Below are 25,019 nucleotides of genomic sequence, written 5' to 3' on the forward strand. Positions count from 1 at the left end.
GGGAAAAGCATAGTATCTGGGTCAGAGTGCACTGTCCCTCACGGCACAGTCTCTCATGGCTTCCCTTGGCTAGGGGAGGGAGTTCCTGACCCCTTGCACTTCTCAGGTGAGGCAACGCCCCACCCTGCTTCGGCTCACCCTCCGTGAGCTGCACCCACTGTCTACCCAGTCCCAATAGGATGAGCCAAGTACTCAGCTGGAAATGCAGAAATCACCCACCTTCTGTGTTGATCTCGCTGGGCGCTGCAGAGTGGAGCTGCTCCTATTTGGCCATCTTGCCAGCCATCTCCTGTATTTTGTTCTCATAATCTAATAATTTTTTTTTTTTTTTGAGACAGAGTTTCTCTCTGTCAGGCTGGAGTGCAGTAGTGTGATCTCGGCTCACTGCCACTTCGTACTTTTTAAACAGTAAATGAATAGCCAGGAAAAAGTTCAGGAAGCACAAGAAGGAGAACATGGTCTACCAGATACTAAGTTATATTCTAAATTATAGTAGTTAAAACAGTGTGTGAGCTTATGGAACAAATCAAAGAGAGTAATGAAACCCAAGAGAGTATAAACATGAAATATAGAATATTCTAATAGTAGCATTCAAGTGCAGGGAAAGATTGAACTGGTCAACTAAGGGTATTCAAACAACTCATTCTCTATTTAGAAAAAAATGTTAAATTCCTATCTCACAACATGCAGAACAATATATTCTAGATGAATTACAGAGCTAAATATAAAAAACAACAACAACGAAGGCCTTAGAAAACACTAAAACAAGGAGAATAGATTGCATTTTAAAATCTGGGGATGGACTAAGGGTTCTGAAGCAATAAAAGATACAACAAGGAAATTTCAGGAGGTCTCACTACACAAAAATTGAAAACTATGGACCAAGAAGACCTCATAAATTAAGTTAAAATACAAGCAACAAAATGGCTAGAGCTCCTAAAAAATTACTTCTCAATTAATTGTCCTGCGACGTTAGCCTTTTTGAAAAGGTAGAGATTTGTAAACATGCATATCCATACATAACTCACCTTTAGTGGATCTGAAAGGACTCAGAGTAAATAATAACCACAGTTATCCACAGGAAAGGACAGGACAGCTGACAGTGGAGCAGGGAAGGGCACGCAGAGGGTGACCTCAAAAGATTTATTCTATGTTCACTTCATGTCATTGTAGTACTTCCTGACATTCACATTTCATTTCTGTTTTATTCAGATATAATGTGTTTTTAAAAGTTAAATAATACATAGGTGTGTGGAATTAACATTGAGAGACTCCAACTAACAATGATTCTTAGCCCACTTCTACGCCCGAGATAATATATTTTGTGTGTAAATCCTTATAGACCGTATTCTTCATTACAGAATTGAGATAATTTTTTAAAAGTATGTATACACATAGATTAAAAAAATGGGAAAACACACGGAATTTCACTAGCATAAAACATGGTTGTTTTTTTCATATCCCAAGTATTTTCTATGCACTTATAAAAATATAAATCGTTGGTGTCACACCTGTAATCCCAGCACTTTGGGAGGCTGAGGCGGGCGGATCACGAGGTCAGGAGGAGATTGAGACCATCCTGGCTAACACGGTGAAATCCCGTCTCTACTAAAAATACAAAAAAAATTAGCTGGGCGTGGTGGTGGGTGCCTGTGGTCCCAGCTACTCAGGAGGCTGAGGCAGAAGAATGGCATGAACCCAGGAGGCAGAGCTTGCAGTGAGCTGAGATCGCGCCACTGCACTCCAGCCTGGGTGACAGAGTGAGACTCTGTCTCAAAAAAAGAAAAAAGAATATATATATATATAAAAGAAATAGTTGGTGTCATAAGATATATATTGCCGTGTAACCTTATTTTTCACATCAAAATATGTATTTTGAGTCTCATTTCATGTAGTTATAATTCTAGTATTGTATACAATCATAGTCATCTGCTTTTTGATGGCTGTGATTGTATACAATACTATAATTAAATTACACCTTTAATATTTGAATATTCAGGTTATTTCTATTTTAATGGTAAACAGTGCTTGCAATCGATGCTTTCTTGTATATATCTTCATACTCTTTTCTAATTACTTTGCTTTTCATTTTGTGGTTAACATTTTTTGTAAACAACACAAGAAATACCGATGATATTTGTATTTTAAAATATTATGGCAAAAAGTATCATAAACAAAGTCAAAGGACAAATGATCAACAGAAAATATATGTGACAAATAAAGAATTAACATCTATAACACAATAAAATGCTCAAAAAATAAGAAAAAGATTTTAAAATCTCAGTGCAAAATAGTAAAAGAATATTAATAGTTTTGAAGAAAATAATTACTAATGATCAATAAACATATGAAAATATAATTAATTTGACTATTAGCCAGAAAAATGAAATTTTAAGAAATAGATAATTTCATGCAATATATTTGCTTAAAAGTGAGAAAAAAGGACAATTCGGTGCCAGAAAGGATTGGGGAAAAAGGCACTTGCATACTGTGCCCGTGGGAATAGGAATAACCACAACTGTTTTGGAAAGTGATCCGGCAATATCCATTAAAAAGTTAAAATGCGCATACCCTTTGGCCCTGCAATCTCATTTCTCAGAATCTACCCCATAAAAAAAAAAGTATCTGTACTCCAGGATATCTGCTGCAACACTTTTTGGCCTGGCAAAAAACTACAAGAAGTGTGAAAGGCAATCTGCAGAGAAATGTACACAGCGTGAATCTGGTTTCATAAAACAGGAAATGGTTTTATAAAATATTATCTAAAACGATGTTTGCCTCTGGTTATATGATTATATGAATGTGGTGAAAGGTATGGCAAAGAGTACATCTGGTCTTTATCTTTGGGAGGCAGTAGTTTAATATAAAAAAGCCAGGGCTGGGTGATGAAGATGATGATGGTGGGTGGTGATGATGATGATGATGGTGATTTTACTTGGAGTACAGATTACTGTCTAACCGAATTTTTTTTTTTTTTTGAGATGAAGTTTTGCTCTTGTCACCTAGGCTGGAGTGCAATGGCACGATCTTGGCTCACTGCAACCTCTGCCTCCCGGGTTCAAGCGATTCTCTTGCCTCAGCCTCCCTAGTAGCTGGGATTACAGGTGCCCGCCAATACGCCTGACTACTTTTTGTATTTTTAGTACAGATGGGGTTTCGCCATGTTATTCAGGCTGGTCTCGAACTCTGTGACCTCAGGTGATCCGCCCACCTCAGCCTCCAAAGTGCTGGGATTACAGGTGTGAGCCACTGCACCCAGCCTCCTAACTGAATGTTTTAAAAAGAGACAAATAAGTTGGACTCCAGAGTATGGTGAAAAACTTCTGCACATGTATATAGGTAATGGAGCAGAAAGGACTGCATCATCACCCGAAAGGGGCACATGTCGGCTGCAGAGTATGGGTCTATGCAGACAAGACCATTGACTGCCTATCCACATAAGGTTATGAAGCGTGGGCTGCCACAACATCCCTGGCTAGAGGACTTGTTGCCCAGCTTCCAGTTCCTGGTCTCTTCCCTCAACAGTTTGCACCTGTTGAGTTCTCTCCCTGGTTGTGGGTTCCAAAGACCATACAAGGCACCTGCAGAGCCCTTTCCATTGGCTGTGGGTGGAGAAGCTAGGAAACTGCAGTTTCCCCTTCTCACCCGCTCCTTCTGTCCCTCCCGTCCTATGTTTCCTGGCCAGCCTGTGACAGCTTTGTTGGGATATGCTGTAATGTCCAGAGTTGGATCCCACACCAGCAGAATGAAAATAGAATCTGGGAAACCAGCATAGTACTCACCCTGCTCAAAATCAGAAAGCCTGGAGAGGACAAGGGGACCAGGAAATACTCACGTTTCTTCTGTCCCCAGCAGGAGTCTGGAGTTGCAGGAACTAGGAGAAGTCAGGGTACCAGGAACACACAGTCAGTTGAAATGAGGACACGAGGAACTGGCTTCTCTCTTTCCTGCCCCTCCCTGGAGCCCTGGTGCCGGCTGCTGCATTACTCAGCCATCTGCATGAGGGTTGCCTGGGTGGCGATCTCTGGAATCACAACATTCTGGGGTGACGTTCCCAACTAAAAATAATTCCCAAGCCTGGGCATTTGGCACTGTAATGCAGAGCCAAAGAGGCAACTCCTTCAGTCTCTGACCTTGAAATGAGATTCCCCCCAACCCACCCCAGAGCAAGAATGAGCAGCTCTTCAGCTCCTTCAGCCACGGAGCAAACAAGAAGTGGCCTCTGAAAGACCCTAAAACCATCCTAACATAAAAATGCCCCCATTCTCTTTATGTGAGCTGCGTGGCCGGTCAGCCACCTTTCCTGGAAGGTGTGGAGCAGGGAGCAGCTGCCCTCCTCACCAACCTCCTGCTTCTCACCTCATTCAATGCTTACGAGGAGGGACTCACTCAATTTGAATGAATGACAGGAGGGACTTTCATTCCAGTTGCCTTACTGTTCAGTCTGGCATGTCACGTGCCAGGTGGTACAGCAGAGGGACTTGGCAGGCTCTGGAAATAGACTGCAGGAGGTTCGTGAGTTCATGTACCGCTACAGACATTAGGATTCAGGACACTTCTCTAGGCCTCAGTTTTCCCAACTGAAAATGAGGATAATGACCACTCGTGAATGAGTTACCACAGATGAAGCACTCAGCACTGAGATTTTTCAGCTATATGAGGGGCCCTTCTTGTTATTCCCTAGTGAAGCATGTTGCCTGCTCCTTTATAAGAAAGTATCATTGAAAAGGTTTTTAAGATGCCTGACTTGAATCACATTCGTGAGACTCTACATGTGCACAGGGCTATCCTCTGCTGCTGGCATCACGATAGGTTGTTCACATTTATTATTTCTACTTTTCATAACAACCCAGCTGGCCGAAAGAGTACCACTATTTTTACGAGTGGTAAGCTGGAACTTAGCTCTGTTTAGGCCCCCCCGTTTTCCTCTACTCTGCTGCGTCCCGCATTCCCCGCCATGCTGAGGGTGTATGGGCATCCTGGATGTGCGTGATATGTAAGGCACACGGTGCTGGTGAGACGTAGGCATTCCTGGGTAATGGTCTCCAGCGCCTGCTTCACTCCCAAGTGTTCACTGATGCAGCTGGAAACAAGAGAGAGGAAACTCCTCTCAGAGAGGCTACATCATAGTGGACAGAGATGGAAAGTAAACAATTAAATAAGTTAGATACACAGCATGCCAAGCCGTGGTAAGTGCATGGAGAAAATCAACCAGGGAGGGAAACGGGGAGTTCTGCGTGGGCTGGGCTGGAAGAGGGATGATTTGTGAGTTTTAAACAAGATGGCCACTTCTGAATTCTTCTCTGAGGTGACCATAACCTACCGGTGAATTCTAAGCAGTGTATGGGCTGTGAGAGGTGCTGGCTGGTGAATCTGAATTGGGGGCTCTGAGAGGACAAGCAGTTTTGTAGCCATGACCGAGAGCCACACTCTTTCATATGGCTGCCACCAGCCACCTGTGGCTATTTAAAGTTAGATAAAATTAAAATTTCAGTCCTTAGTCATACTCTTCAGTGGCCATATGTACTGGATGGTCCATGTCTAGAACATTCCGTTCTTGTAGAACATTCTGTGGGACAGCACCATTTTCAAGCAAAGACACGGCATATGTCAGTCCGTGAGTGGGAGGCATGGCACTGTAGTTTTGGGATGTGGTGTAGGTTTGGTGATAATGGGGTCAAGGCGGTGATCTTGGAGGAGGTGGTTACAGCTCCAGGAGGTATGTGAAGCAGCTACCTTTTGCAAAACACTCATAATACAAAAGAGCACACAGATATCCATCTTCAGGCAAAACTTTAATTCAGTCAACCTGACTTAAAATCACCATACCCTTCCTTCTCCTCAGCTTCATCATCCCCATCACCACATTATCAATATCATCATACATCTGCCACCAACCTCCTTTGATTACTTTTTTTTCCCTGTGATAATGTATAATGCAACAGGATGGGTTTTGCTTGTAAGTATAAAATCAACAGATTCTCTTAGGTTTAAAAAATCACACAAATGCCCAAACCCCTGTGGCCTTTAGGTAATTCTTTTTTAATTCTTTTTTTTTTTTTTTTTTTTTTTTTTTTTTTGAGACGGAGTCTTGCTCTGTCACCCAGGCTGGAGTGCAGTGGTGTGATCTCTGCTCACTGCAAGCTCTGCTTCCTGGGTTCACGCCATTCTCCTGCCTCAGCCTCCCAAGTAGCTGGGACTACAGGTGCCCACCACCACGCACAGCTATTTTTTTCTATTTTTTAGTAGAGATGGAGTTTCACCGTGTTAGCCAGGATGGTCTCGATCTCCTGACCTCGTGATTCGCCCTCCTCGGCCTCCCAAAGTGCTGGGATTACAGGCATGAGCCACCGCGCCCGGCCTAGGTAATTCTTTAGGTACTTTTCTCAATAATTGATCGGTAGAATGAATAGAAACTGATAGAAAATAAGTAACTCATGGAACAAATATCAGTTTCATAATAACCCAAGATAGTTCATTAAGAACTAGAAAAAAAGACTGTAGCATAATGTTTAAAAATAAAATATTAGTAAATGTGATGCATGATACTTGGGTGAATCATGTGTCAAAAGAAAAAAGTTAACTGTGAAAGATATTCTTAGGACAAAGAAAAAAGTTTGAATATGGACCAAAGAAGTAGACGATAGTATTGTGAGCTGGACATGGTAGTGTACACCTGTAATCCCAGCACTTTGGGAGGTCAAGGCAGGATTCCTCGAGCCCAGGAGTTTGAAACCAGCCTGGGCAACATGGTGAAACCCCATCTCTACAAAAAATACAAAAGTTAGCTGGGTATGGTGGCCTGTGCCTGTCATTCCAGCTACTTGGGAGGTTGTGTTGAGAGTCCAGGAGTTCAAGGCTACATGAGTCATGATCTCACCACTGCACTCCAGTGTGGAGGACAGAGAGATACCTGTATAAAAAAAAAAATAATTAGTATTCTATCAATGTTAATTTCCTGAGTGTGATAATTATATGAGATAATTATCTCATTTAATAGGAGAGACATGCTACAGCATTCAAGGGTTCAGTGTCATGATGTTTGTAATTAACTCTGATGGTTCCTCAAAAAAATCACATATATGTGTATATAATACAAATATGGCAAAACAGTAACAATGGTTAAATCTAGGTAAAGGATATGTAGATGTCCATTTGATTTTTTTTGCAAGTTTTCTGTAGGTTGAGTATTTAATAAGTTGGAGAGAAACTAAAGGATTTTTAAAAAATGAAGTGATATGAGAAACTCTCTACTGCAGTTACCATGTTTATAGGCTTTTCAGAAGAACTAGTAGATAAATATTGTTTATTTTACATATTTAAATTACCACTGAAAAATTTCTCCCTTTTCAAAACATTGGTCCCAGCTTATTAAAAGGATTATGCTTTGCACTTGAATTTAAAGCCAAATTTCGCCATGTGCTTTTGCATGAAGATTTGTTAATGAAATCTTAACTTTTGGTATAAAACCTTAGCATGCCAGAATCAGACCCTTGGGCATCTCAAGTACAAATTCCTTACACTCCTTGTGTGTTTGGTCATCCCTCTTTGGCGGAGTCAGTTACATTTCAACAGAGGATTTCAAGCAGAAATGTTAGATACGCACACTGAGGGACCTCCAGCAGCCATGTGCCCTGCCTCTGAGGGACACTCTGGGTCACAGAGGACAGGAGAAAGAAACTTGGGTCACGGTGCAAAGGAGAATGAAGAAAACTTACCAGTCATTTTGGATCAGAGAGAGAAAAAAAAAGGAAACCTCTCCCTTCTGTTCATATCAATTAGGACTCTTTGCAATAAGTGACAGAAAAACCCAACACCAGATGAAGCAAGAAAGAGAACTGAATGACTAAACTACCAAACGATCCAGAGGAGGACAGGCAGATTCCATTGCTCAGTGTCACAAGACTTGGTGTTTCTTTTCCTCTCAGCTCTGCCTCTTCCTGTGGGCTCTAACTTCAGGCCCTTCTCTTATGGGAGCAAAATGGCTGCCAAGACCCCAGCCCTTATCCTCTCACTGTAAACCAGTGAGGAGGAGCAAAGGGCTGTTTCCCAGAAGTCCCAGGAGATACCTCATTGGGTCTCAAGGTGTCACATGTCCACCCCTGAGCCAATTAGAGTGAGGGAGGAAGTGAGTGTGCTCCTGGATGCCGAAACATGCCCTCACCTACTCCAAGACCTGGTGCACTGAGGACGGGACCACAGTGGGGCCCCAAATGACTGCTAGCAGAAGTCGGGTGCGTGACTCTGGGTTTCTATTCCTTCCTGGAAATCATTAGATAACTTAATGGAGCATGCAGCTTAGGGTAGAAAAGAGGGTTTTAAGGTGGAAGGAGAGGAAGAAACATCTTACTCTTTTGAAACACTGTGAATCTGCATAAGATAAAATCTTCCTTTCTTTTGCATAGAAATATTTTCTGTTTCTGAGCTTAATGGCACTTGGAATTGGATCGGGAGTGTTGTATCTTTCCCTATACACCATTGGAACAGAAAATTCTCTCACATTTCTGGAGTGGCTCCCCACCCCAAACCCTGCCCTCCTGTACCCGCCAGGAACTCCTGAGGGTGCCTTCTGGCTGGAACAGCAGCTTCCTGGAATGGAAAAGTCTAAGTGTGGAACTCAGGGTTATCTGCCCTCACCATTGTCAGCACCATTGCACGGGGGGCTAAGCATAGGACCACTGCACTAGGGATGTACAAGAGGAGTCCGGGGGTGCCTGAGGCTGGTTTTCCCAGAAGCAGACACCGAGACTAAGATCTGAGTGCAAGGGATATTTTAAGTACTGATGCTGGGAAGCGCTGGGAGGGGCGTGGATGTGAAACAGAGAAGAGAAGCAAGTTGATGCACAGGGTGCTTTACAGGCTTTATCACTGTGGGCAGTAGTGGCACAACCCCACTGGAGGCCTCCAGAAGAAAGTTAGGATACACCTCAGACCCAGGTCCCATGTGTGAGTCAGGCTCCCTGGGCCCTCCAGTGGAGAAGTGCAGCTGCATCTGTGAGAAGCCACTACTGTACAAGGTTCCAGTGGGTGCCACGGCAGGCGATGGGTGCAACTCAGTCATGTCCAGGAGAGGAGCCTCTCGGGCGCTCGTTGGAAGCATCATTCTAGGGATGCTCTTGCCTGAGGAGCCAAAGAAAGAGGTGGTTGTATCCAGGGAAACAGGGCAGACTCTCAGGTCCCCTGGGAGGTGAGAACATCTTCTTTCTCAGGCCCAGATGTCACATAACTCACAAAAAGCCAAATGATGAATTGCAAACTGTAGGAAGGTTGAACACACAGGATTAGCTACTGGGCCCCCCTCACTAGCCGGGGCAGAAGACGGCAACACCGCCCAGCTTTGCATTTTGAGGAACCCCTGCTCGCATATCGTGGAGGAATCTGAATGACAATCTGAGCAAAAGCCGGAATATCTTTACTTTCTTGCTGAACAGGGTTACACAGGAGACTTGGAGCAATGAAACAAAAGGGCAACTACAGGTGGAAAGTGAGCTAAGGGTCATGAGTCCTCATGCACTCCAGGCACCAAAGCCAATTTGGTAAAAGAACACTGGGCCCTCAACAGGCAAATGAAGAAGCTGGTCATCTTCAGAGTGGGAACACTAAGGCTCTTACACCAGGACAAGTAGACTGAGTCTGAATCTCACCTCCTGTACTAGCCATACATCTTTGGGCATGTGATTCAACCTCTTTGAGCTTTTAGTTATTCATCAGCGAAGTTGGGATGTGAAATGTAAGTTTGTCTTGAGGGTTAGATGGGATGGCGGATGGGATGTGTAAAGGGCCCCGTTATGGGAACTCAGTGACTGAGAGGCATCTGTGGGGCCAGACCTGCTGTCATTAGGTGTGAATGTCATTACAAGGGCTACAACTGGTTACCTTACATGCTATTTCTATACGAAGGCCAGGGAAAAGAAAGAACAAACACACAAAAAATAGACGCTCACGGGGAGAAACTAAGATCCCCTAGGGAGATAGTTGACTTTGGCAAGCTATTAATATAGTGAAGTTATTAATGCCTGTGGAGTGTGTCCATTTTCTTGGCATGTATTCAGTTTCCTATTCTCTCTGGAGGGATGCTAAGTGGACAGGGTGGGAAAGGGATAGGAAGGCCAAGAAAAAGCTATTATGGGTGACCCTTTCCCACTCACCCAGAAGAGCTTCAGGAACGGTCCAGGCTTGGATCAGCAACCAGCGCAGCAGGTCTTCCGTGTGAACCTCTTTGGCTGAAGCCACAGACATCTTGACTTTGTGCTCAAAATAGAGCACTGATTCAGAAGGCGTCTTCACAAGAAACTGAAATGAAACAGCAAATTGTGCTGTCACAAATGACGAAGGAGGGTTTCAAAGGACTGTTTTGGGGGGCACTTCTTTCTCCCCTTTGAAGGCTGAGGTCATTATCTGCACTGTGGGCATGTGGGCTCAGAGCCTGTGTTCCTGTGGCGCTGTGGGTCGGCAGCTTATTCACATGGTGGTGAAGACTCATGACTTGCTGTTCTTGCCCTTCATTGCAAGGCTCTGTGGCTAAAGGGCTTTATTGTTGCTACCGTGTATAGCCTTCTGTCATACGGAAGCTCCGTGCTCTGGAATCATCGATTTCAGGAGACTGTGACAGTGGCAGCATCATACCCAAAAGCTGAACTTAGAGACAAAAGCAATGGGCCAGTGTCAGTCAGTTCTAAAAGATGAACTTTGATTTGATTTAAGTGTTTCCCCTCTGCAACAGCACAATAGACCAAGATACTTCTTACTACATACATCTCTCTGTGGATCTGCATGTGTCAGAGTGGGCCAGAGTAGATGGTCCACCCACCTCAGAACACTCCCAGAGACAAGACAGCCCCAGTCCCTTCCCTGTAGGGGTGGGGAGTCAACCATTCATTGTCAGAAAGAGCCAAGTACACATATTCAGTTCAAACTCATAGCACATTGAAAAACGTGTTCATTTTGAAATCATTTCAGATGTACAAGAGTTGCAAGAATATTACAAACAACCCCCATAGAGCCTTCACTCAGATTCCTCAGATGTTAGCATTCTACCACGTTTGTCTTATCATTCTCTGTACATACATACTATTTTTTCTGAACCTTTTGAAAGAAAGTTGCAGCCAAAACCTCCTCTGCTCCCAAACAGTTCAATGTGTAATTCCCAAGAAACAAGGACATTCTTTACGTAATACAAGTATCAAAATCAGAAAATCCACATTGAAATAATACTATCTAATCTCCAGGACTTATTCGGATTTCACCAATTGTCCCAGTAAAGTCTATTTTATTTTATTTTATATTTTATTTTATTATTTTATTTTATTTTATTTTATTTTGACAGAGTCTTGCTCTGTCGCCCAGGCTGGAGTGCAGTGGCACGATCTTGGCTCTCTGCAACTTCTGCCTCCCGGGTTCGAGCAATTCTCCCGCCTCAGCCTCCCAAGTAGCTGGGATTACAGGTGTCCACCACCACACCCAGCTAACTTTTCGTATTTTCAGTAGAGACAGGGTTTCATCATGTTGGCCAGACTGGTCTTGAACTCCTTATCTCAGGTGATCCACCTGCCTTGGCCTCCCAAAGTGCTGGGATTAAAGGCATGAGCCATGGTGCACGGCCCCAGTAATGCCTTTTAGAGCAAAAGAAAAATAAATTCTTGTCTGGGATCCAGACAACTGCATTTAGTTGTCATAGTTCCTTAGTCTCTTTTGATGTGGAGCAGTTCCTCAGTTTTAATGACATTGGTATTTTTGAGGCGTACAAGCCAGCCACTTCATAAAACGTCCATAAGTTTTTATCCTAAAGAATGAATTAATGAGAAAATCACCTTTTGGTAACAGTCATAGTTACATTGATTCAGACAGTTGTCAGCGGAAGACAGAACTAGCTGGTGAGGAGGAATAGGATGTTTTCATGATCTCAGTGCAGCTCCTCGAAGAACACTGATTGATTACGAAGGGAAAAACAGTCACTTCACACTGCTGCAGGCTGGCAGGCCTCCCCTTAACCAGGTGATCACAGCTGGCAGCAGCAATAGAGGAGGACTTCATGTACCTCCTGATGTGATGTGCTGAGAAAAACATAACTTTTCACTTCTCTTGCATTCCCACCAAAAATGCATATTCTGAGTCTATTCATGAAGAAACCTCAAACCTAACACATCAGAATGTTATCACAACATGGGGAAAATCAAGACTACAAACTTTTTACCGACAGGAGACCTCTGCAACACTAGCAACCTTCTCTAAGATGAGTTCACCAGACCTTTGTGTTCAGAGCCTCAGCGAGGCCTTTTTCAGGCTCTCCCTGCTGGGTCAAGTCTCCTCCTCTAAACACAAGAGGAACTTGCTAGCCCGCCCCAATTCCCAGCAGTCCTCGGCTGTACTTCCTTGTTCTGTAACCTCTTTTTCCTACAGAGACTTGAAGATCATTCAACACTTTCAGTTTTGAGACAAAGCTGTGTCCAAGCAGGATCGTCCATGAGCCTCGACTGGCCTTCCCTCCTGGTCCTGCACAGCCCAGGAACTGCTGCCTGAGAGTCATCCTCGCTGTCCCCTGCATGGTGCTGGACAGCCCTGGCTCTGAAGTGTGGGTCGGTCCTGAACACTAGCCCTGCAGCCTGGTCAAGTGACCATGGCTCTGTCTCCACTTTCTTATCGGATTCACGGGACCAAGGGCGCCGATGCAGTAGGGCTGTGGATGGTATAGGGCGATGTCGCTGTAGAATGGTTATCACGGAGCTTAGCATACAGGCAAGGTGCAGGCAGCATTTGCTTTCTGTATTACAGTCGTCAGCGGGCTTTTAAGCCTATACATTCTGAAGCCAAAGATTTGCCTGGTGAAATCATTTACAAGTGAGTGACTTGCCTGGGTTCAAATCCTCTCTCCACTGTGTCCTACCTCTATGCTCTTTGGCAAATGACTTAGCTTCCTTTAGGAGATAATTGCAAGGATCAGTTAAACGGTGCCTGGCACAGAGTATGGGCTAGGTGAGCTTCAGCTATTCTTCTTCTTAGCTCCTTTCCCCCCCCCCCCTCCAAAAAGCTTACATTTGGGTGAAACTTCTGAGTTTCCCGTGCACACTCCCCTTGTGATGCTGATCCTCACTAGAGGAAGAAAGAGAATCATCTTCCATCTTACACACAGGAGGACTCAGGGCAATCAGGGAAATTACGCTACCTCAGCAAAACTGCACATCTGGAAATAGCAAAGCGGGGCATTAATCCCGGGTCTTGAACACAAGCATGTTGTTCTTTACAGCAGTCATTCTTCCCCCAAATATTTGTGAACTGCTATGTGCCAAGTGCTGGGCCAGGTGCTGCAAACACAAAGGCCCTGAGTGGTAGGAATCAAGTGAGAAGAAGAGATGGGCGGGGTTCCAGGGAGGTGAGGGTGTGGCACCTGCTCTAATGTAATGTGCCTCTAACTCAGGCAAGGGCTTAGGGACGGTGATGCTTGAGACAGGGACTAGAGGGATTTAGGATAAGCAGGTGGAGTAGCTGAAAGATGAAGGAAATCAAGGAAAAATAGCAATGTGAACGCAGGGAGGGTGAAACAGACAGAGATATTTGGAGGCGCAAGTAACTGAGAATGGCTGGAGCCACGGGTGCTGGAGGGGGTGCTGGGTTTGGGTGAGAGCAATCCGAGTGGGCTTCCTGGCAGGCTGGAGATTCACACTGTTGCAGCTCTGGGCAATTGCCCACAAGGCATCTTCAGGGAGGCGTTTTGGTTTTTTTTTGCTTTTCTCCTAGAGTCTCAGGATAGTCATTTTAGTACTCAGTTTTAAAAGCTTCCAGCAAGCATGCTGTAATTCTATTTAATTACTCTCCTTCCTTCCTCATCAGAGGGTCCCATCCCTTGATCAGCCCCCATGTGGTGTTTGGAGCATGTGATGGGAGACTGGCAGCCCCTACAGCCACCCCAGGGCCTGTGCTAAGGGAACAGCTGGTGCTGTTCTCAGCGGATCTCAGTGGTGACCTGCAGGAATACACTAGCAACCCAGAGTTGATCCAGAGCCACAGGGGATGAGCTCGTGTCACAGAGCAGCCAACTGGGTCAGTGACAAACCTACCTCTTCTCAAATACACTAAGGGATGGAGGTAGTAGGCAGGGGGAGACCAGAGAAGTTGCATTTGGACGTGTCACTGTGAGGTACCCATGGAAGGCCCCTAAGGAGATGGCCCATAAGCAGCTAGTTGTTTGCATCTGGAGCTCAGAAGAGAAGCCAGGCTGGGGATGGAGGTTTGGGTCATCAGCACACCTGTGGAAGTTCAAGTCTTGGGTGAGGTCACTCACAGAACATAGAATGAGAAGAGCCTGCAATGAAAGGTGAGGTCTTAGGGAAAGCTGAAACTTCAGGATATACAACACCTGATTTCTTTTTTGTACCATCTTTCATAGGCCTCCTCTCAACCATAACCAAAAATTACTTTTTCAGAGAACTGCATAAGTCCAATATGCTAATACGCTAAGGAGACATGTCTTGATTTAGAGCTCATAATGTTATCTTCCTGACCAGTTACTGCATTCAAGAGCTCACAATTTTTTCCCTTTAAATGATAGATAATAATTTACATATTTATGGGGCACATGTGAGTTGGCTACATTCATAGAATATGCATAAGGATCAAGTCAGGGTATTTTGGGTGTCCGTCGCCTTGAGTATTTATCATTTCTGTGTGTTGGGAGCATTTTTAGAGCATTCAAGTCCTCTCTTCTAGTTACTTTAAAATGTACACAATATTGTTGCTAAGTATACTTTCCTAGTCTGCTATTGTATTAGTCTGTTCTCATGCTGCTAATAAAGACACACCTGAGACTGGTCAATTGATAAAGGAAAGAGGTTTAATCGACTCACAGTTCCACATGGCTGGGGAGGCCTCACAATCATGGGGGAAGGCGAATGAGAAGCAAGGTCACGTCTTACATAGCGGCAGGCAAGAGAGCCTGTGCCAGGGAACTCCCCTTTATAAAACCATCAGATTTTGTGAGGCTTATTCACTAGCATGAGAACAGCACGGGAAAGACCTGCCTTCGATTTCCTCCCACCAGGTCCCTCCCATGACACGTAGGAATTATGGGAGCCACGATTCAAGATCAGAGTTGGGACACAGTGAAACCATATCAACTATCAAACAATACAACTCATTTCTTCTATCTAACTGTATGTTTGTACCCTTAACCAACCTCTTTTCATCCCGCTCCTCTTGACTTTTCCATATTTGATATCTATCATTTTATCCTCCATCTCCATGAAATCAAGTTTGTTAGCTCCCACATATGAGTGAGACCATGCAGTATTTGTATTTCTGAGCCTGGCTTACTTCACTTAATATAATGGCCTCCAGTTCCATTCATGTTGCTGTAAATGACAGGACTTCATTATTTCTTATGGCTGAATAATATTCCACAGTGTATATATACCACATTTTCTTTATCCATTCATCCAATGATGCACACTTAGGTTGATTCCATATCTTGGCTATTGTCAATAGTGCTATGATAAACATGTGAGTGTAGGTATCCCTTTAATATACTGATTTCTTTTCTTTTGGATAAATACCCAGTAATGGGATTGCTGGATGATACAGTAGTTCTATTTTTACTTTTTTGAGAAATATCCATATTGTTTTCCACCGTGGCTATACTAATTTACATTCCCACCAACAGAGTGTAAGAGTTCCTTTTTCTCTGAATTGTTGCCAGCATCTGTTGTTTTTTGTCTTTTTAATAATAGCCATTCTGACTAGGGTGAGATAATATCTCATTGTGGTTTTGATTTGCATTTCCCTGATGATTAGTGATGTTGAGGAGCTCACGTTTTAATTTTGTAAGTCCTCCTCATTCTCTCCGAGTTCCCTGTCATTCTCTGTCAATTTCAGAGTATCAGGGGCAAGCATTTTTGCCCTATGGTGTTTTGGAAAGAGGAATAGTCTCTCTAAATAGCTCTCCTGCTTCCTCTTCATTTCCATACCAAAGTCTCTTCTCCTCACCCACTACAACAATAAATAAATTCACAGAAACAATAGGGCTAACGATATGCTTCCTCTCACAGGTTCTAGGGGCAGCATGATCTTCGGACAGTTTTGCTTGGTGGCTGTATATTCCACCCCAGCATAATTTCTTGAGAGCGAATATATTACTTTTCCCTTAGTATTCCACATGAGCTAAATGGCCGTTTTAGTATGGCCCTGCAGGAACATAAATATTTAGAGAGTTTCTTGCAGTGACAAGTAGAGATAATAGGTTTGAGGCCAGTGAGCTAGTTATGTTTAGGAAAATCACCATGGGATTTAAGATGATGCGTTGATGTAATGCAATTGGTGGTTATGAAAATTCTTTTGGACTAACCTCGGCTGTATAAGCACAGCCACATTCCTTGTTAGTGAATAGGAGGCAGGGCCCAGTGGAATCATTTTTTAAGTGTTCCATTACAAACCTTTCACTTCTACCTCTCAGGGGAGAGGGGGACTGGAGGGGGGAGCAGGGAGGACTTCACAGCGAAATTTTCTGTGGAAGCCTGTTTGAAGCTATAAGTAGTCAAAGGAAAAATCCAGAAATAGCTTAGGAAATTAGTCATCTGTCTCCAAACTGTGTTCAGTTACAGTTTTGGGTTCCACTTTATGAAACTTAAAAAAAAAAAAAACCCAGAAATCTGGAAAGATTAATAATCATTTGTGTAAGGGTCAAAAAGGTCCAGTTTTTGCGCAGAAAGAGGAAAAAAAGTTCCCATTTACTAAAATATTGTCAACATAATTCCCAGGATGGAAAATTACATTCTGGGAACTGGGAAACATGTTGACTTTCTCTACTTTTACTAGTTTTGCAATACTAAAATGCTGATCATTACGTTATACTGGATGTCTAATGTTGCTTATTTTAAAGCATGATTGCATAAATTATTCAGTGCATTTTTCAGTGCACACACATGCAGACACAAGGAAGCTACCCTTTAATATGTGGTTATCCCTTTTTTTTTAAAATGAGCTAAAGGAGAACTAAAATGGGTCAGGGCAGGGGGGAAGTAGTATTCCACTATTTCTATACCTATTCCCCAACTTACTATCATGATAATTTTAAGGCAGTTATTTTGCTCTTCACTGTTCTGTTCAAATGTGTGTCTTAAAGAACAAGGGAGTCTAGGGAAATGGAATGGAAGAATTCATACAGAGCTTATTTTTAAAAGAAAAGAAAAAGCCTTTGCAGCTATGACGAATCGGTACTGCCAGCCTTGTTAGGGAGAGGCTGGGGAGAAACCTGACTCTTTACTAGAGGCCATGCCAGGCTTTCCCACAAAGTGTTTGGCTTGTGTATTTCTCAGGCATTGATAAAAAGCTTCTTGCCATCTGAGTGAACGGCCCAGAGCGCGTCTTGTACTTAGACTGAAGACACTTGTAAGAATTTAGGGAGCGGAGACGCTACTGAGCTGAAGGACGGCTGCACAGTGTTTACCACAACCCCTGCCTCAGTTGCTTACGTTTGGTTGCAGGTCACAGAATATGCACAAGTGGTTCTGCTTTTTGAACAATCGGTTGAAGATGCTCATACTTGCCTCAGAGCACGCATCACCAGGGCATCTGGTTAAAATGCAAATACTGGCCCAGCAGGTCTGGGTGGGACCCTGGATCCTGAATTTTAGTCATCTCCAGGTGCTATTGATTCTATTGGCCCAAGGACCACACTGGGTAGCAACAGTTTAAAAACCCAACGCTGATTGCCTTCGACACCAGTATGTCTGGAGACTGGACAGTGCCCAGGTTGGTGCAGTGGCTGGAGCCACTGACCTTCCATTCTGTTCCCCTAGAAGCCATTATTCTTTAAGACATACATTTTAACGGAACTTTGAAGAACAAAATGACTGCCTTAAAATTATCATGATAATAAGTTGGTGTACTAATAGGTATAGTAACATGAAGGACAAAACTCAGACTATCCTCCCTCCTGTCAGCCTCAGGCTTCTGTCTTCACAGCGGCAAGAGCCACATCCTCACACACACACTTTTCCCTTCTTCTGCCCCCTGCAGACAGTTCTGTGGCCAGGATGGCTTCAGGCCCACACCTGGCTTCACAAGAAGCGGGAAGAGCAGCCATCTGGCATTTCCAGCTCCTGTGGGAAGGGCAGCCCTGTCAGCAAGGCAGTGGGCACGGGGAGGGACCATAGCAGGATGGGCACCAACAGTCTCTCACCACCAGCCCCCACACTGTCCCCCGAGGCCACAGCAACAAGAGGGAGTGCCTCCATCCTGCACAAACGGAAAAGCAGGTTTTACTGCATTGAATGCAATAAGGAAAATCAGCAAGTAAAGTGTCTTCGAGATTTTAAAGGGAAGTTCTGCTTTTACCTAGGCAACTGTATTACATCTAACGTTACCTAGCAATTGGAGATGCGTTGCTGATGTGTTCTCTCTGATGATCATCAGCATGTTATTTAATCTCTTGAGATTCACCACTCTCCTCTCTATCAGGAAGTGATGATATGCTCCCCTCTGAATTAGATTACACTACACAGATTGCTTGTGAAATTATCTCACTAGGATTTTATGTAAAAGAATCAAGCTCAGTGAATGGCACGTGATGGATACTCAACAAAAACAAAGCTGTATAGTATAGTACATAGGGTTATTCTTGTGTTTGTGTGGGTGTGTTCTTAGGCACAGTATGAGAAGATTGATTATATATTACATTTCTACTTTCAATTTGTCTATGCCAATTGAAATAAATCCATGACAATATTACCTAGGTCATCTTAATTAGTCATGCAGTTAGAGATGAGAGGTTTCAGTCACTCCCTGGCAGCTATCTGAATTGCTGGTAGACTCCAAGAAGAAATGCACCACTTTTTAAAGTACTGGCCTCACAAATCCAACTGAAAAAGTGACTGCAAATATTCCAATCACCACCAATAATAGCATAGTTTTACTAGTTGCAGTGGTGGAAATGTCACTGTCTAGAATGTCTGCATCCGTTGGTTAACTGAACCGGCTTCTAGTACTTTCATGCCTACTCAATGTAATGTGACTTGGCTTAAACAAACATGAATGTTAAGAGTTCACAATTAAATCATTTTCTCATTTATCACTAATTTGAAAAATACTGAAAATATTTGTTAACCATGGTATAAAAATATATCTAACCAACTTTAAGAGTTGAATAAGCATTTGACACCACCATTCCACAACTTAAATATCTATTTAACCTGAAGTTTGTTTCTTTTTTGTCTTGCCTAGAACTCAAGGAAGAAACATTTTTGCCAGTGAGCATATTTTTAGTTAGTGTGCAACTAAATTTGGTTCTTTTAAATAGAATATTTGATCGTATTTGTTCTTATGCTAGACTTGTATAATTATACTTGTCAGGGGCAAGCAAATAGTGTAATGTCTATGAAATATTATTTCTTAAGGAAAATAATTATACAGTGATATTTATGTACTTAAAAGCATGTTATCTTTTAAAGTTTTACTGTGGGAGGCCATAAACTTATTCAAATGATGCTGAAATTGCTCAAAATAGTTTTAGAGTCTCTGTTTGGATATGGGCTCAAAAGCCAATGCATAAAATATATAAAATTTATAGCATTTTGTGACCAATCTGACGAACTGTAGTAACAAAACCAAAATAATTTCATTTGGTTTGCAAATGCTCTACAAAGTACAATTATACTTGCTCTGACTTGTGAAGTTTTCTAAAAAAATCAAATAACTGAGCATGTATTATTTTTACAGTAAATTAAGTAAAAAGTTGCGATAAAAATTCTCGAATATTATCACATATGACAAAAATTGCTAAGTGAAATAATTTAAGATTGTAATGAAGGGACATAAAGTAATTGTAAAAATAGAGTTTCAAAAAATAGTGACGTCTCTGGGACAGGAACTTAATCTGAAGTATGAATATAAAAAAATCAAGCTGGTACTTTGGCTAATAAGAGTACAAAATGTTACAACTCTTTGGGAGGGGCATTTGGCAATTTCTAGCAAAATCACACAGACATTTATCTTTCAATCTGCAACCTTACTTCTTGGAATTTGTCTTTGAGATACCACATGGCAGCTGCAAATCAATTCATGCGTAGTTATTCACTGTGCCATAATTTGAGATAGTTAATGGTGGAAGCAACGTAAATGCCTAACCACAGGAAACAAACACAAGGCAAGCTGGGGATGCTTTGCTGTACCAGAAAGCAAGAAAAGTGCTAAAACAAAGCAAAAATCTCAGAGGGATATGTGAGAAGAACACAGGTGCTCACTGAAAGGGACTCCCACCAACCATAGTTGGGACAATTGGAGCATTTAAAAAGGGCGTAATGGGTTATATTACATTAACTAAAATAAATAGAGAAATCTTCAAGTCCTTAGTAATACATTTAAAATAGGGGCAAGGCAGCTCTTCTTTATAAAGTAATACTTTTTAATAAATATCAGAGGAATGAAGGAATTTAACAATAAAATTTTGCAGTCACCACGGTAATGACCAATTTAGGCAAGAATCAGCAGTGCACCTAAAATCATTGGCTGAAGAGTTAGGCACACAATCTCAAAGCATCACCCACAGGTTATTTTTAAGTATAAAGAGGAAAAGGATACACCTTGAAGAATAGATCGAAGTCAGAATTGCCCAGTCGCGGGACAAACTGATGATGTAAAGGAAGCAGACTATAGTGCCGGGTAGTTTGCTTGTCAAAGCTGTTTAACCTGCATCTTGTTAACTTAAGATCTATACATTCAGGAAAGAAGATTTTATTTTTTGTAAAGGGGTTACAACCTGCAAGGTGGCCATCCTGCAGGCTGGGAAGTGGGTCTCCAGCAAAGACCAGAGACAGGCACTTCGAAGGAAGACAAGTTGGAGCTGGAGCTCATAGTGAATGGGTTGGCTAAACATACATATTCAACAGTTTACAGGGAAACTACAAATATTCCCAAACTTAGACCCTTGTTCATCTTGGGGTAGAGGCTTAACATTTAAAGGTATTACTGTTAGGTTCTGTGTGATCAGAGGTGCAGCAGAGTCACGACAGCACTAGTGTTCAGCCTTTGTGAGTCTGCCAGAGCCAGTCTATGGTTGGTGATTTTCTTATCGGGAGGAGGTTACTGAATCATTGCCTTGTCCAGTCAAAGCTGTAGTCATGGCTGGTGCAGCACGGGTTCAGTGAGTCAGCATCTGTGAGCCGATGACTCATAATTGTTTTAATATTGCTTATCTCAAGTCTAGTCCTTGTTTAGCTGCCAGAGAAAAAGAAAAAGAGAAACCTTGTGGCAGTTAGAACATAGTCCACTCTTTAAGTGTAGGAGTGGGTGACTTCACTGGCATGGCCTTAGGTCCTGTTTATAATTTGGTATCTTATTGCCACAAATAGTCTGTTCTGTCAGTCTTCTGATCTCCGTTTTAACATGAATGCTGGTCAGTTGTTGTGTCTAAACCTCAGACGGGGGCAGGGCGGGGCGGGGGGATTATAACGAGGCGTGTCTAACCTCCCATTTCATCATGGGTTTCTCTGGGGTTCCCTTGGCCAAGAAGAGGTTGGTTTGGTCAGTTGAGGAGGGGGGCTTAGATTTATTTTTAGTTTGCAATCTAATCAAGATGATTAAGCAAATCCAGATAGTGAATGCTTCTACACGTCGACTTCAAAAATGCTAAGGGCTTGAACGGCAAATCACTGTGAGGGGACTGAAGAAGTGTGGTAGCCAGCTGTCATGCGAGGTCTTTGTATCCCGAATTTATAAAACAGAAAACAGCAATGAAGATCATTTTGGTGACAACTGAAGAAATTTTAATACCATCATATTAAATATTGAATTTTTGGAGTTGTTAATGATTTTGTGGTTAATAGGAAAGTATCTTTGTTCTTGAGAGGTGCGCACTGAAGCAGAGGTGATGACTGCAGCTTACTTCCAATGTATGTGTGCGTTTATATAGAGAGAAAAAGAGCAAGAAAGTAATGTGGCAAAGCATTAACAATTGGTGAATTTGGAAGGAGAATTTATGGGTGTTCATTGTACTATTATTTCTATTTTCCTGCAAGTTTTAGATGTTTTGAAAGAAATTGGGGAAAATTCAGCTGATGGTTGTACAGCTACATTTGATATATTAATCTATGGAATGTGGTGAGATTGGTATAAATTACATTATTTTTATCATTTAAAGTAGACCATAATATCACTGCAAGAGCCAAGAGTAGATATTGATAAAACCTGTATACATTAGAACTAGTCGGAAAGTTACTAACCAGGCTGTAGCCTCCTAATGCAGAGTTTGCACACGATACACACTACAATCTTTTGTGAACTAGTGGGGTCTATGTTTTCACCAGTATCATTCACTCAATACTAAGTAATTTCAGTTCACTTAGTATCGTTTACATTTACAATTAAATTGTTAGTATCACTTAAATTTACAATTATCATTTACATTTACAATGTACAATAATACAATTACTTAGTATTGAGTGAATACTAAGACTGAAAGACTTCCACCCACAAATGCCTCCTCTATGCGGATGCCAAACCTGGAGCCTATAGTTGGAGAGGTGTCAACACCTTTCAGGAGCGCTAATTCAGGCCATGGCTGCAGTGACTAAATTGTCCAAATCTAAATGGAGCACACATCTGGCTACATGACCCAAATTTTCATCTCTTATTTATTTTTAATGGGCCAATTTTCATATTGAAGGAGAAATAAGGAGAGGTCTGAAAATTGGCTTCATTAAACAATTAAGCTCTTAAATCCTGATGATGATGGAATATTTGGTGTAGAGAATAACAATTTTCATAGATGATGATTCCATCATAATAGAGGGCTGAAATTCCCAAAGAATTCCAAGTGAGGCCTCCAAGACAGCGTGGAATTGCCCATGGAGAATGTTATTCCCATCTGCAATTTGTTAGTGCTTTTCATCAACACATAATTATTTCAGCTAATAATAAACCAGCTAAATATGTTCTAATGAAACGTATCCCGAAGAGAGAGAAAGGGAATTATTAAGGTAAAGAAAGCACTCAAGCTTCTAAATATACAAAATTACACCTAGTTGTTTATTGAGAATGTCAATAAAATCCACTCCTAAGCATGTGGTGCACTATTCCTAGGTGTACATCACTCAAACTATGTTCGAGAAGTGATGTTTGCTCTTCCAGGTTATCGTGGAAAAGAGCCAGGGTGCAGGTGTTTCATGCTTATCCACAGCTCTACTATTTCCTAGGCGCCCTGACGTCTTCATGAGTCTTTTAAAGTTCTCCTTACTCCAGTCCACTGTACTTATCAATAACAAATGAGTCTCTCTCGTTTTTACAAGTGGCCATCCACTCTCCTGCATTCTTCTCATACTTCTTCGTTCCCCCTACCATACCTAATTATCAGTGGTTTTGAAGACCCAAAGCCCCTTTTTATAGTGAGAGTGCCCTCATATCAGGGAGGAATATCAGCTGACTTTCTATTACTGCAGAAAGCAAATCACAAGCCCTCCTTACACTCTCATATGGCGCTCCGGCTTGCTTGCGAAGATTGGCACAATCCCATCACCGATCAATACTGATGTTCCTGGGGAGTCATCTTTCTGTGTAAGAAACCACACTGAGACTTGGGGGCTTCAACATCAACAACCATTGATTTGTTCATGATTGTGCAATTTGGGCAGGGTTTGTGGAGACAGCTTGTCTCTTTTCTCTGCGGCCTTAGTGCAGCAGCTCAAATGTGGCTGCATCATCCATGTCCACATGGCCTCCTCATGAGGCTGGCCTATTGGTGCTGGCAGTTGATGAGGGACTCTGCCAGGAGTATTGACAAGGGGGCTTCAGCTTTCCTCTGTGCGGCCTTCCCATGTGGCTGGAGTGGGCTTCTCAGAGCATGGCAGTCTCAGAATAATGAGGCCTTTTATATGGCTGCTGGCTTCCCCCCAGAAGCTAAAGGTGGAAGCCTCCAGCTTTCTTAAAATTTAGGCCTGGACCTGGCAAAGCGTCACTTCCGCCACATTCTTCTGGTTAAGGTGAATCACAAGAGACCAGATTCAAGGGGAGGAATGACACAAGGATGTGACTACCAGCAGGTGTGGTTTATTGGGGGCCATCAATGTGTCAAACTACCATATCATCCAACTCATCAAGAAAAGATTGAATTCAGACCAACACATTGTGTGAGAAATGTGTATGATCACTACAAAGTTTTGCATTTAAAATGCTAACATTTAAAAACTAAAATGTACTGTTTCAGAGGTAGTGTTTTCAGGTCCCGTACGGAGATATGAAGTAACTGCTTCCTCATTGATTCTGGATGCTGAGTCATGGCTGTCCGTTCCTCATTCTGCAGATGCAATTTCAGGCTTGTCACTTTGGGTCTGACTAGTCAACGAGTACAGCGGGCAGGGGTGGGGATCCCTACTCTCCACCCAGGCTGAGAGTCAGGGTCAGACAAGCTTTGGCAGAGAGCGGATAAGGGCAATGAGACCAACATGCTGGAAGAAGGGAAGCCCCAGTGACGCACACCAGTAACGTGGACATGGTTAGAGAAAACCAAAAAGACCAGTCTGTAAGGGAATAAAAGGGGAAGGAGGTACGTCAGCAGTGGAGTAGAAGCAGCTGTTTCTGTTTCTTGCCTTCCACCGACAGAGAGTTATGGATCTTCCTTTCAAATCACCGCAGCTCCGTTCCTTCTTCTGTTTGAAGGGAGGATTTAGGCTCATGTAAGAAGGTTGGGAGAATTCTGGTGTCCAGGATGTTGAACTGGCATGTTGAAGGGAAGAGTTGGGGTTATTGGCCAATGTGCCCAAAGAGATGACTCCCCGCCTCGCCCAAGCTACACTAGGAATAAGATGACCATGCACTTTACTCCTGGATGTCTTAGGCCCCTGAGTACTGCATGAAGGAATATGCACTCCAATTTGATTTTGAGTCCTGTAGGGCCCTCTTTTCTAGGATTCCCAATGAATGTAACAATATAGCACTGGCACCTGTACCTCCTCCCCTCGATGAGTCAGCAGGTGAAGTTGGTAAACACGATCTGCCAAAGGATTTCATGTTGCTTCCGGGTTTGAAAACTTGTCTCACTG

The 25,019-nt window shown here is 42.7% G+C and overlaps 1 protein-coding gene across 1 annotated transcript in view; it reads right to left on the reverse strand.

Annotated features, from left to right (window-relative positions):
* The window catches only part of NFIL3 (nuclear factor, interleukin 3 regulated), an 85,119-nt gene extending 77,109 nt beyond the window's left edge, over positions 1-8,010 (reverse strand). Inside the window, exons 1-2 of the mRNA XM_025360784.1 lie at positions 7,719-8,010; positions 4,390-4,580 (exon numbers count right to left, since the gene is read on the reverse strand). The gene's annotated coding sequence lies outside the window, so the exon portion shown is untranslated. The remainder of the gene's footprint in view (positions 1-4,389; positions 4,581-7,718) is intronic.
* Positions 8,011-25,019: the final 17,009 nt, after the last annotated feature.

This window comes from Theropithecus gelada, chromosome 15 (assembly GCF_003255815.1).
Source record: "Theropithecus gelada isolate Dixy chromosome 15, Tgel_1.0, whole genome shotgun sequence".
NCBI classification, from domain to species: domain Eukaryota; kingdom Metazoa; phylum Chordata; class Mammalia; order Primates; family Cercopithecidae; genus Theropithecus; species Theropithecus gelada.